General features: G+C 40.4%; 1 pseudogene; it reads left to right on the top strand.

Moving 5' to 3' along the window:
- Positions 1-4,180: 4,180 nt before the first annotated feature.
- Positions 4,181-4,846, top strand: LOC119259832 (peptidyl-prolyl cis-trans isomerase FKBP3-like; annotated as a pseudogene).
- Positions 4,847-19,147: the final 14,301 nt, after the last annotated feature.

The following is a 19,147-nucleotide window of genomic DNA, read 5'->3' on the forward strand; positions in this document are numbered from 1 at the left end:
ATTAAAGCTATCACCAGCCACTGCAATATGAGTTCAATTCGCCCCCACTAGGGAGGTGACCCACATGGCACATCAGACCTCTCCTGTCTCACCCTCTGCACCCCTCAGCAGTGTATTTCAGTAGATTTCCCTGTTCTGCTCCCCACTCTGTCTCTGGTGAATCCTCTCACCCCCACACCTCTGGCCAATACCCCAGCTCTTGTATGCATAAATAAATAAAATAAATCTTTAGGGCCTCCCTGGTGGCACAAGGGGTAAAGACACAACCTATGAAGCTTTCTGCAGCCACTGCAGCACAAGTTTGATCCTTGGCCAGGGAGCTACCCACATGGTGCAGGAGACCTCTCCTGTCTCGCCCACTGCTCCTCTCAGCAGTGTATTTCTTTCTTTTCTTTTTTTTTTTTTTAAAGATTTATTTATTTATTTATACAAGAACCGGGGCATAGGCCAGATGTGCAGGAGGGTGAGAGGATTCACCAGAGACAGAGCTGGGAACACAACAGGCAGGCTGACGAAATACACTGCTGAGGGGAAAAACTGGCGAGACAGGAGAGGTCCGCCGCGCCATGTGGGACCCTCGCCGGCCGACCGGGATCAAACTGGCGCTGCAGAGGCTACGGACAGCTTCACAGCGCAGCGCTCAACCGCCTGCGCCACCAGGGGAGGCCCAGCAGTGTATTTCAGTAAATCAGCCTGTTCTGCTCCCCATTCTGTCTCTGGTGAATCCTCTCACCTTCCACACCTCTGGCCTGTACTCTGGTTCTTGTATACATAAATAAATAAATCTTAAAAAAATAAAATAAATCTTAAAAAAAAAAAGACTTTTGGGGAAGATGTGTGATTGTGAACCCCAGCTCTATTGCCTCCTCGCTTGAGATTTTGTGGTGCTAGTTCCACATCCTCTTTGTGATTCAGTCATCTTATCTGTAAAGTTCAGATAACAACAGGACCTACTTCCTACAATGGTGGTGAGAACTGATAGTTAACATATATAATAATTGTAAATTTTCTAACAAATTACCTAGCACTTGCACCACATAATACTTCCCCTTCCCCTCCCCCTTCTTTCTCCTCCTCATTCACCTCCACTTTCATCCCTGGGTATGTTCTGAAAGTCTGTATCCAGTCCTTGGGACCAGCATTCCCAGGCATTCCAAAGGCACACTGCTCTCATAACTCATCTTTTATTTGACACATTGTAACCATGATAAATTGGCTTAGATATCAGTGAGATACTTTGTCTCTTCATCAAAATAGTTTCCCTTGGTTGAAAGACAAAATAATTCAAGCTCTATGTAATTACCAAATGAATAGTTACTACTCAAAGAATAATTCTGTCACAGAGGGTGATTTTCACCCTCATCAAATAACTCTGAAAGGAGAGCACCAAGCTTGAGATTCATTTTCAGATGTTGTTCACAGTCTCTCCTTCGGTTGTGGAAATGTACAGCCACTGCAGCACACGCTCCATCCCCCCCTCCCCAGACCTCTCAAGCCCCCCTCCTCCAGCCAGGAGCAACCCACATGGGTGGCAGGCCTTTCCTGTCTCCCCTGCTGCTCCCCTCAGCAGTTATTTCTGTTAATCTGTCTGTTCTGTTCCCCACTCAGTCTGGTAAATCCTCTCACCCCCCATACCTCTGGCCTGTATCCCAGTTCTTACATGCAAAAATAAATAAATCTTTTAAGAAAAGATATTAAAATTTTGGTGACTGTCTTTAGAATTTTTACTAACTTAGATTTACATAGCTTGAAAGACCCATTTGATATCTACAGCATTAATTATAAAACAATGGCCTTTTACCCTTTTCCAGAATGTCACAGGAAGAAAAAATATTTTCTCCCTAAAGTCATAATTTTCTTTTTTTAAGAAAAAATGTATTTATTTTGTAGAAGAACTGGGGAGTACACCAGAGGTGTAGGGGGTGAGAGGATTCACCAGAGACAGAGTGGGGAGCAGAATAGGTGAATTTACTAAAATGCACTGCTGAGGGGAGAGGTGGGTGAGACAGGAGAGGTCTGTTGCACCATGTGGGTTAGCTCCCTGTCTGGGAGGTAACTCAGGCCAGAGAGGTGATAGTGCCGAGATTTGACCCTTAGGCCACCAGGGAGGTCCCAATAGTTAAAATTACTTCATTAGGTAATAAGACCTATCTGTAGAGGTAACCACCCTAAAAATGATTAATAATCTGAATGTTGAAGAGATCTGTAAATCTCTAGATCTAAAGTGAAGAGGCTAGGGCTTCCCTGGTGGCACAAAGTGGTTAAGTCTCAGCACTGCAAAGATGTCTGCAGCATGAGCTTGAGTTCATCCCTGGCCCGGGAGCTAACCCACATGACACAGCAGACCTTGCCTGTCTGGCCCACTGCTCCCCTCAGCAGTGGGTTTTAGTAGATCCACCTGTTCTGTTTCCCACTCTGTCTCTGGTGAATCTTCTCAACCCAGCACCTCTGGCCTACACCTCATCTCTTATACGCATAAATAAATAAAACAAATCTTTTTAAAAAAGTAAAGTGAAGAGGTCATATCTTAGTGAAATATAAAAGGATTGACAAACCAAGTAAATGCGTATCATAGTTTATTTGAATGTAATCGATGATGAATTGTTTTGGGGGTTCATTTTTCCATTTAGTGAACACAGACATTATCATTCTCAACAATTATAAAAACCTTTCTAACCTTTCTAGAGAAACCAGAAAGTTTTTAAGAAATGCAAGTGTAACAAATTCTCCTACCTACAGTCCTTCAATGGAAACCCATTGTTCTTCATAGCAATAACATCATAGTTTCCAGTCTATAATTGTTAATGATTAGAATTTTATTAAGTCTACCTCCAGGATCACTGCAGGTGTTCCTTTTCACCCCACTCCCTAAGAGTCAGCTGGCCTTTTGGATCCCTGAGGGCATTAAACCATTCCTTTTGGGGAGGCAACTCCTTCTGTCTGCTGACACTTTCTTCACAAGCTTGACTAAAGTAACTCCATTTATCTTCAATTCTCACTTTAAAAGCTTGTTCTTAAGTGAGGCTCTTGCAGATTAGTTCTTCCCGGCAGTGTCTAACTGTATTTTAGATACCATTCCTTTTCATTCTTCCCACTGCAATCAAGTATCTGCTTAATGTCTGTCTCCTCTGCTAAACTGTCAACAGGACTACATGCCTCTTCAGTGTTCAGCAGAATGCAGGGTACCTGGCCAATCGTAGTACACAGTAGATCTTTGCTGAATGAAAGAACACATTTATTATGTGCTTACTACAGTTTACTACAATTTGGGCAATATGTTAGGGCACTGGAGGGACAGAACTGAGTAAGACAGGGTGTCTGCCTTCACAGGGATCAGACTTGCAAATAAACTGCTACCATAGAGCCAGACAAATGCTTTGAAGGGAAGTGGATACCAGGTGCCTTGGGAAGAGGGAGGAAAAAGTGCATACTCTTAGACAACATGAAAGCAAGCATTTCCACTTAACACATACCAGGCTCTGAACTAAAAGCTCTACAACACCATCTCTCTCATTAATCCTCATGACAACCCCATGTGGTGGTTAAGGAACTTACCCAAGGCCACAGTCAGTATTTGAATCCAGCTTACCCTGGTCTTTTGGCTTCAAAGCAGAGAACAAAACATATAGATGCAATAGCTGACACAATAGTTCCTGTGGAAATGTCCAGCCACTTCACCGTACCCTGTTAACAACTGAAAAGGCACCCATAACAGTCAATTTAAAAATTGATTAAAAATCTAAAAGTGGGGCCTCCCTGGTGGCACAAGGGGTTAAGACACAACCTATGAAGCCATTCATTTGCAGCCACTGCAGCACCCATTCGACCCTGGCCAGGGAGATACCCACATGGCACAGCAGACCTCTCCTGACTGGCCTCAGCAGTGTATTTCAGTCAGTCTGCCTGCTGTACTCCCCACTCTGTCTCTGGTGAATCCTCTCACCCCCCACACTTCTGGCCTGTACCCCAGTTCTTGTATGCATAAATAAACAAATCTTATTAAAAAATCTAAAAATGTCAAATATGTAGTGACCTGACATTTCTCCTGTTTTCGAAGTCAATATATTCTCATGATTTATGCATTTAAAAAACAAATAAATAATATTTTAAAATGATAAACATGAGAAAAATGGTTTAATCAGGGAAGGCTGGCTCAGTAAAACAAAGGCAGCAGGGGGAAATGATGGTGGCCATTCCACAGGGGACCTGGACCATGGAGTAGCTGCAGAGCAAGCAGCAACTCACGAAAATCATTTTAAGTTTCTGCAGGACCCCAGTGCAGCTTTGTTTCTTGAAGAATAAAAGTTATTAGGAAACATTAAAAATGTGGCCAAGACAGCTAACAAGGACCATTTGGATATAGCCTACAACCATCTTTTTGGAAGTGTTTCAAGGTACTCAAAGTATAGGTAAAGTGTTCAAGCAGGCGAAAAATGTGAAGTTAATGAAGATAAACCCACAAAAACCAAGTCTGAAGAGACTCTGGATGAGGGTCCACCAAAATGTATAAAATCTGTTCTTAAAAAGGAGATAAAACCAACTTTCCCAAAAAGGGAGATGTTGTTCATTGCTGGAATACAAGAACTCTACAAGATGGTACTGTTTTGATACTAAAATTCTAACCAGTTCAAAGAAGAAGAAAAATGATAAGCCTTTCAGTTTCAAGTTTGGAATAGGAAAAGTCATCAAAGAATAGAATGAAGCACTCTTGACTATGAGTAAAGGAGAAAAGGCTCAGTTGGAAATTGAAACAGAATGGGCTTATGGAAGGAAAGGACAAGCCAATGCCCAAATTCCACCAAATGAAAAATTCATTTTTGAAGTGGAATTAGTGGAAATTGACTGAAAGAGCAAGACTTCAGAACTAAAGACATAAGCAATAATAAACATGGTCTTGAAGAAATTATGTAACTAATTAGAACTGTTTACTATTTTAAGGAAAGTGTCAACTAGACTATTCAAGAAGTTAAATTAGAACTTGTTTTACATGATCTCCAACTTTTATTTTTTTAAAAAAAGATTTATTTATTTATTTATACATACAAGCACTGGGTACAGTCAGAAGCGTGGGAGGGCGAGAGAATTCACCATAGCCAGAGCGGGGAGCAGAGCAGGCAGAAGGACTGAAGTACACTGCTGAGGGGAGCAGCGGGCGGCAGGAGAGGGCTGCGCGCCATGTGGGACCCTCCTCCGGTGGCCGGGGAGCAGCTGGGATGGAACCGGCACTGCAGAGGCTGCGGGCAGCTTCACAACCCAGCGCTTAACCGCTGCACCACCGGGGAGGCCCTGATCCCCAACTTTTAGTAACTGTAATCCCTTAAGCCTAAAATATTTTACTACAGTTGTGCAAAATATTGGCCAAGAAGAAATGATTTTCCTCTTCATGTTATAAATTAAAAAGGCTCAGTAAACACGTATCAATGTAAATAATAAATACATAATAAGTAGATTCAGCTCATCCATTGTTGGTGAGAATGTAATTTGGTGTGGCCTCTATGGAAAGGTCTCAAAAAAAAAAGAAAAAGGAAATGCCATTTGATTGAGCAATAATACATTGTTACATATATACCCAACAAATATGAAATATAAAATATTTAATATGAAAATATTTATGCATTCTTGTTCTCATAGCAGCATTATTTACAACAACTAAGTCATGGATTCAATCTATAATGCCCATCAACAGATGACTGGATAAAGGAATTATGATATCTATATGCAATGGAAAACTACTTAGCCATTAAAAAAGAAATAAAAAAAGAAATATGAAACCTAAAATTTTCTAAACATAAAAAAACTAAAAAAGATGAAACAGTGCTCTTTGGACAAAATATGATTATGCAAAGTGAAATAAGTCAGAAAGTGAAACACAGTTACTGCAGAGCTTCACTCATTTGTGGAATATCAATAACAACAACAACAACAAACCCTGGCAAAACATAACAAAAGTAAATCTTAGAAAAATAATTATGTGAAAAAGATACTGGTTACTAGAGGGGGCAGGAAAGGGAGGAAATGATAGGGGGGGAGGAAGGGACTGGGACATTGGCATTGGAGTTTTGTTGCAGGTTGAGTGACACAAATCCACATATGGAGGTGTGAAGTTGTACTCTCAAAACTATATAATTATGTAAATGATTCACAAATTAAAATTTGAGAAAAAAACATAAAAGTAAGTAGTTTCAGTTAAAATGTTCCACTTCTGGGCCTCCCCTGGTGGTACAGCCCGTTGCGCTCAGTACTGTGAAGCTGTCTGCAGCCTCTGCAGTGTGGTTTTGATCCTGGCCGGCAGGCAAGATTCCCACATGGCGTGGCAGACCCCTGTCTCGCCCGCTGCTCCCCTCAGCTGTGTATTTCATCAGTCTGCCTGTGCTGCTCCCTGCTCTGTCTCTGGTGAATCTTCCCACCCTCCTGAGCATCTGGCCTGTACCCCAGTTCTTGTATGCATAAATAAATCTTTTTTATTTTTAAAGATTTATTTATTTATACAAGCACTGAGTACAGTCAGAAGCATGGGAGGGTGAGAGAATTCACCAGAGCCAGAGCAGGTAACAGAACAGGCAGACTGACGAAATACACCGTTGAGGGGAGAAGTGGGCATGGCAGGAGAGGTCTGCCGCCATGTGGGACCCCTGCCAGAGGCTGGGGATAGAATCGGTGCTGTGGAGGCTGCCGGCAGCTTCACAGCCCAGTGCTCAACTGCTGTGCCACCAGGGGAGGCCCAATAAATAAATCTTTAAAAGAAAAAAGTTCCACTTTTGTCTCCCATTAGTTCAGACCCAGACTCCCTAAGATAATCCCTGTTATAAGTGCATTATGTATTATTCCAGAATGTCTTTATGAATATACAAATGAGTATCTATATTCTATTCCTCCCCTTTTTTGTCCCCACAAAAAGTAGCATATCAAACGCAATATTATACACCTTGGGTTGTTATTCCCCCCCCCCCGTTAATGATATATATCTTGAAGATACTTCTGTATCATAGCATATCACGCTTTCTTGGCAGCATAATTTTCCATTTACAGATATATTAAGTTTATTTAACCAGCTCCCTATTGATAGACATTTGGATTGTTTCCTTCCCACCCCCTCATTTCAAACAATGCTGTGATGAATAACTTTGTACGTAGGTCAGTCAGCAAAGGACAAATTCTTAGGCGTGGTATTGCTGGGTCAAAGGTAAATATTCCTGTAATTTTTTTTTTACACTTGTAATTTTGATTGATACTGCCAAGTTCCCTTCTATAGGGATTAAAGCCATTTACATTCCAACATGCAGTGAATGAGAGAGCACCTATTTCCCCACAGCAGCTCAACATATAGTGGTAAGAAACTCCTAGTTATTTACTAATCTAAGGGGTGAAAAATGGCACCAAAACAACTCTTTCTTTCTCTCTTTTTTAATGTTTAAGAGTTTGTATTTTCTTCTCTCTGGACTGTCCATATCCTTTGTAGATTTTTCTCTTATTGGTCTTTTTCTCTGGGTTTGATTGGAGTTTTTTCTATATGAAGGAGATAAACTTTTGCCTGTGATTTAAGTTTCAATTTATTTCTCCTAATATTGTTTTAGAAGTTCTGAGCAATGCAACAAAAATACAATAGACATGACAAAAGTATTCAAGTGAAGTCAATAATCATCATTTGAAATGATTATATAGCAAGATAATTTAAAAATAGATTCAAATTAATAAAATCAATTGAATATCTCTAGCTAAGTTCCTTTCTATATAATAAGAAAAGAAACTATGATACAATAACTACCAGAAATACAAATGCACCTGGAAGTAATTTCCACAAGGAAAGAGTATGAACTATAAGAAGGAAAATGCAAAACTTTTTTTCAAATCTCATCGAAAGAGGAAACACGGACCAGGTTATTAAATGAGAAAATTGTGTATTTTAAAGCGATCACTTATTGGGGGCCTCCCTGGTAGTGTAACTGGGTGGTCCCCAGGAAAGGGGGAGGTTCCCTGCCCACCCAAGGGAGGGTGGAGCTGAGCAGGGAGAGGAGAAGCTGCAGAGGAGACTGAGGAAGGAAGCAGGATGGAGCCAGAAGGAGACCTGGAGGAGGCGCATGGAGCTTAGAGACACGTGAAGAAATTGCGCTTGCCTTTTGGTCGTGGACTGGGTGACACAGATGTGGGTGAGACCCGTGGGGAGGTGACAATGGAAGCTTTTATCTTGATGTTGATTTTGCTCTTTTCCTTCCGGGCTTGTCTGGTTGTTTCTGACCCTTTTCTGTGGGTCCCCACTGGAAGATGCTTTAGACTTGTGGCAGGCTTTGGGGCCTTGTTCTGGGCCGATCCCATATGAATGGACTTTTACCCACGAGGGGACAGGTAACTTTGGGTGCTTCATTTAGAAACTAGACTCTTTGCCTTTCTTATATTTCCTAGTTGTATTAAAGTTCCTTCCCATTAAAGTCTCATATGTTTTGTGTTGATGCGGCGGATGGCAGAACCCATTTAGAATAGGCAGGTTTGCGGGGTTTGGGCTGCCCCTCTCCCTGCCCTATAACAGTAGTGCAGGGGTTAAAGTTTTAGGCTATGAAGCTATTGCCAGCCACTGCATCATGAGTTTGATCCCCAGGCAGGGAGTTAACCCAGATGGTGCAGCAGACCTGTCTTGTCTCACTCGCTGCTCCCCTAAGCAGTGTATTTCGGCAGATCCACCAGTTCTATTCCCCATTCTGTCTCTAGTGAATCCTCTCACCTCCCTCACCAAACCTCTGGCCTGCACCCCAGTTCTTGTATGCATAAATAAATAAAATAAATCTTTAAAAAAATAAAGAGATCCTTTATCAAATTACCTTATAGGCTTAAAGTGATTAACTAACTATATAACTTTTTTTTTTTAAAGATTTTTTTTTTTAATAGAGGCATGTTTTTATTTATTTGTTTGTTTGTTTGTTTGTTTTGCTTATACATGCACTGGGTACAGTCAGAAGCGCGGGAGGGTGAGAGAATTCACCAGAGCCAGAGCGGGGAGCAGAGCAGGCAGAAGGACCGAAGTACACTGCTGAGGGGAGCAGTGGGCGGCAGGAGAGGTCTGCGCGCCATGTGGGACCCTCCTCTGGTGGCCGGGGAGCAGCCGGGGATTGAACCAGCACCGCAGAGGCCGCGGGCAGCTTCGCAACCCAGCGCTCTACCGCTGCATCACCGGGGAGGCCTAACTATATAACTTTTAATTTGATACAGTATTAAGTTCATGTATAAATAATTACAGACACAAATATATAATTGTTTTAGTTCTAAAAAGGGGAGTTTGGGACCTCCCTGGTGGCGCAAGGGGTTCAGACGCAACCTATGAAGCTGTCAGCAGCCACAGCAGCAAGAGTTTGACCCCCCCCAGGTCACCCACATGGCACAGCAGACCTCTCCTGTCTCACCCACTGCTCCCCTCAGCAGTGTATTTCAGACAATTCGCCTGTTCTGTTCCCCATTCTGTCTCTGGTGAATCCTATTACAACCACCCCCCCCACCTCTGGCCTATCTCCAACTATTGTATGCATAAATAAATAAATCTTTAAGAATATATATATAAAGGGGAGCCTGCGGGTGAATTTCACTCCAAAAGACAGTAACACACATTATAGAGCAATAATAATTAAAAGATTGTGCATATGTGCAAGATTAAGCAGATAAATCAGTAGCCCAGAAATATACCCAATTGTAAACAATATACCCAATTGTTGTTATATATATAAACAATATATAATAACAAGATACATACAACATAATTGAGAAAGACAATTTATAATTCTAATTAGAGCTAATGCTAATGTAGTATATACTCCCTGCCTGGCACTCTTCTAAGTTCCTTCCACATATTATCATTTCAGTTAATCCTCCTACCAATCCTATGAAACAGAAGCCGCCTAGCTGATGAGGAAAGTGAGGCAGAATGAGGGTAAGTAACTTGTTTAGGGTCACATATAAAGCTATAAAGTGGCAGGGAAGGGCTTAAACCCATGCAATCTGGCTCCAGAGTCTGTTCGCTTTTTTTTTAAAGATTTATTTTATTTATGCATACAAGAGCTGGGGTATAGGCCAGTGGATTCACCAGAGACAGAGTGGGGAGCAGAATAGGCGGATCCACTGAAATACACTGCTGAGGGGAGCAGTAGGAGACAGGAGAAGTCTGTTGTGCCATATGGGTTAGGTCCCTGGCTGGAGATCAAACTCCTTGCTGATAGCTTCATAGTGCTGATACTTAACCCCTTGAGTCACCAGGGAGGCCAGAGTCTATGTTCTTATCCATTTGTTGCTAGGGTAACCAATCCCCAGTTTGTAAAAAGGAAAAAAAAAAAAAGAGAGAATAGAGGCAAAAAAAATACAGTAATAATGTAACAGGGTGGTCCCCAGAAAAGGGGGAGGTGCCCCCTCCCTGCCCTATAACAATAATATTAATATATATGGAAGTTTACTGTAGAGCCTCATAGAATGTCTCTCAGGCAATTCTTTTGCTTTGCTCTCTACATTTTGGTATTGTTAGGAGTCTTTCATAATTATAAATCCTCTTATAATTTTCAAAAAATGGAATTTTTGAATTAAAAAAATTTATGGCTACACATAAATTATTTTTCACCTTGCTTATCTAGTTGAAATAATATATTATCTGCTTTTTCTTCTCATTCCTGTTTCAGACATTGATGATTTATCTTCCTTAAATATGCATTTATTAATCTATTGCTCACCCTGAGTGAAAATGAACAAATCTTTTAAATTAGCGTAGTTTGTAGAGCCTCAGCCATATGAAAACTATTAAAAACAGCAAGCTGTTTAGTCAACAGAAATTAATAAAGGTTGTGAAGAGGGGGTAAATGGAATGAGCTAGTAAATAAACTTATGTAAACTATATATATATATATAAAAATAAATATATAAACTATTCTAGTAAACTTAAAATCTATCAACAACTTTTTAAAAAAGATTTATTTATTTAGGGCCTCTCTGGTGGCACAAGGGGTTAAGATGCAACCTATGAAGCTGTCCGCAACCTATATAGCTGTTCCGCAGCCCCCCCTTGGAGCTGATCCCCATGGCGCAACAGACTGTTCCCTCTGCTCTCCTCAGCAGCGTATTTCAGTCAATCTGCATGTTCTGCTCCCCACTCTGTCTCTGGTGAATCCTCTCACCCCCTACACCTCTGGCCTGAACCCTAGTTCTTCTATATAAAAATAAATAAAATATCTTTTTTTTAAAAAAAAAAAAAACTTAAATATTACCTCCCTTGGATAACCTTTCCTGACTGACCTAGCTGGTTTATGTTTTCTGCCTCTGTGTGTTCATCATACCCTATAGTTATGTTAAATCTCTCAGAGCATCTTAATTGTTTGTTTTCCTGTCTATTTCCTGACCTCACTGTGTCTTTTGTTGTTCTAATTCAGGGGCATAACAAATATCATGCTGGGAACGGAAATGTACTCTAGTAACAGTTGGGGAATGAATGATGACTAAATAAATGATTAACAAATTTATTTTTTTCCCCCACATTTAATTATTTATTTTTAAAAATTTTCTTACATCAGTGTTCATTTTTGTACAACAGCTGATACTGTTTCTTAAAACTTTAAACTTAAATAAGCATGGCAATTGGACACTGTATTCTCTGACCAAATTTTTCCCCACCCTGCCTTTCCCACAATTGTGGTGCCCACAATTGCCCCTCAGACCTGGGATCTTTCTCTTGTTTCTCTCCCACTGAACTGAGTTCTCTCTGCTTTCATTTCTTCCTCCTTCAATCAGTAGTTCTTAGTGATATTTTTAAAATTTATTTATGCATACAAGAACTGGGGTACAGGCCAGAGGTGTGAAGGTGAGAGGATTAACCAGAGACAAAGTGGGGAACAGAATAGGCAGATCCACTGAAATATACTGCTGAGGGGAGTAGTGGGTGAGACAGGAGAGGTTTGCTGCACCATGTGGGTAGCTCCTTGTCTGGGGATTGAACTCGTGCTGCAGTGACTGTGGATTGCTTCATAGTGCTGCATCTTAACCCCTTGCACCACCAGGGAGGCCCTCAGTCCTTTATTTTGACCCCTTATTCCTTTGCCTTCCTGTGATACCACCTGCAAAGGGCCTCTCAGGGCTGCCTGGATAAGCAGTGGCTCTCATTATCCATACAGCCCTTTCTAACCTCCACAAACTTATGACCCTCCCACTCACCCTCCAAGAATGACCTCACCTCCTACTTTAGCGAAAACAGAGGCTTGAAAAGGAACTCCCCCGACTTCCTGCCTCCCAAATAACACCCCTCCTTTCCACCTATTAAGGCTATTTTTTCCACCTATGCTGTGGATTACACACCCCACCCCTGTTCTCTTGGGCTTTACACTATTAATCATCCCCTCTCTCTGATTCTTGAATCTCTCTGGCTCACTAGTCTTTAACACAGCCAAGTTATAACGTAACAGTTCCATCAAGTCAGAATGAAGATTCGTGTGGCTATTTGTAGGTGCTACTGTGATGCTTCTTTGTCCGTGACGCAGTGTTTTTCTTATTGTCCTGGTTACCTTTGGCAAGCAGATTAAGCTTACCAAAGAAGCAGTGACAATAACTACAAGAAAACTTGATGCATTATTTTTGAGCTTTTTTATCATCATGGAGCTGACTATTTGGGTTATATTTGTAGAATGGAATTAAGAGAAAGTTCTTTTCAGAGTTTTTCAACTGATGTTTTTGGTTACACAGAGAAAGGTAGGCAGGGAAAAGGTGGAAAGACTTAACCAAGTTACTGAAAATAATATTGGAATAATTGTCAACTATTACACCAAGGTAACAAAGAATAACAATGAAAAGGATGGTCCAACTTCTGGATCTGTCGATGAGTCAGATGCCTCTCTCTTGAAGCTAGTAGTTAGTAAGACAGGTTGGAAGGAATTAACAATTTTCAGAGACCCAAGGATCCAAATAATCTACCAAATGACTGGTCTTAGAAACTGAACTTGCTGTTATCTGCACCTCATTGATGAAGAAGAGATGATACATAATCTTCAATAAGGGACCTGATGTCCTTAATGATTCTGAGAAGGCATTCAAACCATAAAAATAGACTGAACACACAGCAATCCATCATTTCTTTCTTTTATTCCCAATTTCTTTGTCTAAAACTTAAGAGATGAGGTCTCCCTGGTGGCACAGGGGTCTCACTCTGCCGTTCCTGTCAGTAGTGTGTTTCAGTAGATCCACCTGTTTTGCTCCCCGCTCTGTCTCTGTCTCCTCTCACACACACACCCTCGCACATCTGGCCTGCATCCCAGTTCTTGCATGCATAAATATATAAAAATAAATGTTAAAAAAAATAAAACATGAATGAAAATATTCTAGGCTTTTTTTGATGAATAAGTTCTCTAGGTTTGCAAACTATTCACTAGTATCAGCAAACCATTCACATTTATTTGTTCAGTTTCCACCATTTAAGTGTACTTATAATCTGTCTTTATAACTATTCCTTGACATCCTGGTATTAAGTAATGTCAGAAAGCAAGATACCTTGTTGATATTGAAATAGTTTCCTGCCAAAGGCCTTTGCTAAATTAAGATTTAATCTTACATCCTTTGCTTCTATGGATAGGTGATTATAAGAATTGTCCTTTCAAAGAAATATTTCCTGTATCTTTTACAAAGTCAAATCAAAGACATCCATTTATTCATTCATTTAACAAATATTTATTGAATCTGGATTACATGCGAGGCTGGCTACAAACATGAAGGAAACCCAGTCCCTGCCCTGAAGGAGAGCACAACCTGGTGAGATGCAGACACATAAATAAACCATAATATAGTGTTAGATGGTCTATAATTAGAGTCATGAATAAAGTGTTATGGTAGCAAAAGGAGAGGGGTGAATAATTCAGCCTCAGCTTGGAGAAGAGCTTCCCAGAAGAAGTCATAAGAACGTTGGATATTGAAGATTGGGAAGAACTCCCTCACCAATTGGGGAGAAGAGAAAGGCATGCCATGCTAAGAGCCTCAATATAGCCTCAGTAAAGATGAGTAAGTATGAGCCAGCTTGGTAAATTTGGAAAACTGTCACTGGAATGTAAGAAGGACACAGGAAGTATGAGACAGGCAGAAAACTAGGTGATGGTCCAAATTTAAAGAGCTTTGAGGTTTAATGGATAATAGTTATATGACCTGGAGTGGGGCTCTTCTGTGTATTATTTACTAGCTATAAAATCTTGGGTAACTTAATTTCCTAAGAATCTTTCCCCCATTTGTTCAAGAGAAATGCCTTTATTCAACAGTATTAGTTGAGCACCTACTACAGGCTGAGCACATCACCATAATAATAACATCTGCCTAACAGGGTTGCTGTGAGGACAAGTTAAAAAATGCAAAGCAGGCCTCCCTGGTGGCACAAGGGGTTAAGAAGCAACCTATGAAGCTGTCTACAGCCACTGCAGCACAAATTCAATCCCCGGCCAGGGAGCTACCCAAATGGCGCAGCAGACCTCTCCTGACTCGCCCACTGCTCCCCTTAGCAGTGTATTTATCAGTCTGCCTGTTCTGTTCCCCACTCTGTCTCTGGTGAATACTCTCACCCCTCACACCTCTGGCCCCACACCCCAGTTCCTGTATGCATAAATAAAATCTTTAAAAAAAAAGTAAAGCATTTTGAATGGTGCCTGACCTGTAGTAAGTGCTGACTAAATGTTAATTATTAACATTAACTACAATAATGTTAAAATGCCTTCTTCTATAACAGAAGGTGTGCTTTTTAATCACAAAAACAACAGGGAGCTATTTAAGTGGAGGATTTCAAGTGGAGGAACAAGATTGATCTTCATTTTAGAAAAACTATTGGCTGCAGAATAGTGCAGAGGGAAAGAGTGGAAAGAAAGATTAGAGATGGAAAAAAAAATTCAGAAGTGATCTGTGGCATGAGTTTGATCCCCCACCCAGGAGTTAACCCACATAGCTCAGCAAACCTCTCCTGTCTTACCCGCTGCTCCCTTCAGTAGTGTATTTCAGTAGATCTGCCTGCTCTGCTCCCCTTCTGTCTTTGGTGAATCCTCTCATCTTCCTTCTGCCCCACACCTCTGGCCTACACCCCAGTTCTTGTATACACAAATAAATAAAATAAATCTTAAAAAAAAGATGATTACAATATGTATCAGCAGTGATACAGTTGCAACCAAGGCAGAGATCTGGAAAAGTTTGGCTGAGAGAACTTGATCATTGAAATGGTAGTTAGGGTGGGGATGAGGAGTCAAGACGACCCTCACATTTCTGGTGTGGGTGAAATGATTAAATGGTGTCCTTGCCTGAGACAAATAATGCAAAAGTAACATACTATGGGCAGAGATTGGAGTAAAAAATGATAAGAAACTATCCAGCTTAAGACAACAGGAAAAGTGTATAGATTGGTAAGTGAAGCTGATAAATATAACATTGCACATGTTGCCTTCATTGTGAAGACCGGCAAGAAGAAGTAAAAAAAAAAACAACAACAACAACAAATGAACAAAGTCTCAAATTACAGACGTGGATTTCAACAGAGAGAAACTACAGAGTCAGAGATTTGGGAGTCATTATAGTATATCCAGAGAGTGGAATCATGGAGTAATTCTTACCAACAAAGGCTTGGGCTGAGAAACATAATGAAAGGAGTCTAAAGGGGGCAGTGACAGGAGGGATGTGGGTCAGGAGAAGGTGATGTAGAAGCTAAAGGAGAATTTCAAGAAAAAAGAGCAATCGGCAATTTAATTCTACGGAGAGGTCAGATTCAATGCTGCTATGAATTTGAAGACAAGCTACCTGGGTTCAAACAGTCACTATGATTTCCACTAGTCATATGGACCTGTGTGAATTATTGTTTCTCTCTGTGCCTCATCACCTGAGCTGTAAAGTGAAGATGATAATATATACCCAACACATGGAGTATGTATATGAGTTGATATCCATAGTCTTAGAGCAGGGACTGACATGTAAAGGGTAGGTCATTAAGCATTAGTCAGTATTAACTGATGTGATAGATTTTCAAGTAAGAAAATAGTTAGACAGTGACCTCTGTAGGGGCTGCCTTGGTAGTGTAGGGGTTAAGTCTCAATGCTATCACTGCTGCAGCTTGAGTTCTAGCTAGGGCCAGGGACCTAACCCACATATGGCACAGCAGACCTCTCCTGTCACATCTACTGCTCCCTTCAGCAATGTATTTCAGTAGATCCTCCTGTTCTGCTCCCCACTTGGTCTCTGATGAATCCTCTCACCCCCCACACTTCTGGCCTACACCCCAGTTTTTCTATGCAAAAATAAATCTTAAAAAAAATGACCTCTATGGTAAGACCCCATTTTAGTAAAATGGAAAAAAAAAAAAAAAAAAAGGTGAGTGCATATATATATCCACAGGTGAGAGTTCAGAGGACTATCCCAAGCTGTTTGCAGTAGTTGATTTGCAGTACAGTATTATACCTTTTTTAAGGTTAACAGAATTTTTGTTTTCTTGCAAGGATTTGTTTATGACTTGTAATTAAAAAATAAATTTGTGTACATATATGTGTATAAATGTATATAGAACAGAGTAGAGTAGAATAGAATAAAGCTCAACACAATCTAAAATAATAATGATACACATCTTTAGCACCATCACTTGTAGCTCTGCAAATCTTTGCTTTTAAAGAAGTGGAGCTTCTAAAATACTTCACAGTTAATAAATGTAGAACATTTTGAATGGTGCCTGATCCATAGTACACGTTGACTAAATGTTGGTTTGTTTTTTTTAAGACGTATTCATTCATGCATACAAGAGCTGGGGTGTAGGCCAGATGTGCAAGAGGGTGAGAGGATTCACCAGAGACAGAGCAGGGAGCAGAACAGGCAGATCTACTGAAATACACTGCTAAGGGGAGCAGCGGTGAGACTAGAGAGGTCTGCTTTGCCATGTGGGTTAGCTCCCTGGCCAGGGATTGAACTCTGGCTGCAGTGGCTGCCCATAGCTTCATAGTGCTGAGACTTAACCCCTGCACCACCAGGGAGGCCTAGGTTTATTATTTTTATTTCTTTATGCATGCAAGAACTGGGGTGTAGACCAGAGATGCGGCGGGGTTGGGGGTGGGGTAAGAGGATTCACCAGAGACAGAGTGGGGAGCAGAACAGTCAGACTGACTGAAATACACTGCTAAGAGGAGCAGCAGGTGAGACAGGGGAGGACCATGCGGGTTAGCTCCCTGGCTAGGGATTGAACTCATGCTGCATTGATGAATAGCTTGTAGCACTGAGAATTTAACCCCTGTGCCACCAGGCAGGACCTAAATGTTGGTTCTTGATATTGATAACCATGATGCTGAAAGTTTCTACTACGAAAAAGGATGTGCCCTTTCACAGACAACCTAGGTCTTTCAGGAAGATTCCGTCTCTCTCCTGGGAGCATATTTCCAGGAATTAGGAGTAGGGGAATGTTTTAGAGAGGGTGACAATAAATTACATTTTAGAAAAGTCTGAATTTGAAGTGAATGCATCTGAATGGAGGTACATCTGTTAGCTGCAAAAATTGTATTATATACATGTCTGAAGAATCATACAAATGCTCAAACTTCTTGATCTTGTAATTCTTTTGTTAGAAATTTATCTTATGGAAACTGCCCAAAAGAGGAGGAAAACTGGGGACTAGAAAAATAAAAAAGGAAGCAATTCAACTCTCCAATAATATGAAAACAACTAAGTAAATTATCTACTTAATGTGCTATATATAGACTACTTTGACTATTAAAATGAAGACCATAGTAGCATAGATAATAATTTGAGAAACATCAGGATACTAAAGTATGCACAGACGATCATTATAATTATCTTTTTAAAATACATATACATGAAAAAGTGATGAAAAGAAAACCTTGACATGCATTTGAAAAAAGAATGCATGAAAATATTGCAAAATAATATCAAAGGTTATAGTGGTCTAAGTTTTCTTTTTCTTTCATTCTTTCTACATTGTTTTATAATATATATTTCTTAAAAGTTCTGTTGTAAATTATATAATATATGTGTATAAAATACATGTACAGTTTAAAGAAGAATTACAAAAGAAAAATATGGATACCCAGCATTTAACATAAAAAAATTGGTGATTGTCACTGCTTTTGAAATTCCTCATTGTCAATACATTCGAAATTCTCAATTATGTCCCTCTCTTTAGCCCAGTATGATCATTACCCTGATTTTTTGTACTTAATACTCTCTTGTTCTTAACTTTTATGACAAAATCTGTTTTCTTAGATGACTCATGCTTTCACTGTATATTTTTCATATTGCATGCATTTTTCTTCACCTTTCCTTTCCCTCAACATTGTTTGTGAAATTTATCCATGATGATGTATGTAACTGCGATACCTTTCATTTTCCATTGTTATAATAGTCATCACACAAGTATGAAACTACTTATCTATTCTACTATGAGTGAGCATTTGGTTTATTTACAATTTTTGATCTTAGGAGCAGTGACACCTTGAGCTCCCCTGTGCATGTCAACTGGTAAACAATGCAAGGCTTTCTCTAAGATGGAAATGTTAGGGGGAAAAGGGAGCAGAACAGGCAGGAAAAAAAAATAAATTGAACCTCAATTAGATACAGCCCAAATTGTTCATTCTGTTTTATTTTTCTGGGGCTGTGAAGCTAATTCCATGCAGGTTTGTGGACTCCACTCCCACTCCAGACCAAAGCCATCAGGACATTGGGAAAGACAAATCCCATCACCACTAAGGCGAAGGTTGCTGGAACCTGAGGGTGGAGTTAAGCAGCCAGGTTTGGTATAAAACCAGACATGTGGGTCTTGAGGGGGCTTTTTGGCTTCATGGTATTATAGGACAGGGAGAGGGGCAGCCCAAACCCCACAAACCTGCCTATTCTAAATGGGTTCTGCCATTCGCCGCATTAACACAAAATATATGAGACTTTAATGGGAAGGAACTTTAATAAAACTAGGAAACAATACAGGTAAGGCAAAGAGTCTAGTTTCTAAATGAAGCACCCAAAGTTACCCGTCCCCTCGTGGGTAAAAGTCCATCCAAATGGGATTGGCCCAGAACAAGGCCCCAAAGCCTGCCACAAGTTTAAGGCATCTTCCAGTGGGGACCCTCAGAAAAGGGTCAGAAACAACCAGACAAACCCAGAAGGAAAAGAGCAAAATCAAAATCAAGATAAA

The sequence above is a fragment of the Talpa occidentalis genome, unplaced genomic scaffold (genome assembly GCF_014898055.3).
Source record: "Talpa occidentalis isolate TD23 unplaced genomic scaffold, MPIMG_talOcc4v2.1 talOcc4.5, whole genome shotgun sequence".
Classification (NCBI taxonomy): domain Eukaryota; kingdom Metazoa; phylum Chordata; class Mammalia; order Eulipotyphla; family Talpidae; genus Talpa; species Talpa occidentalis.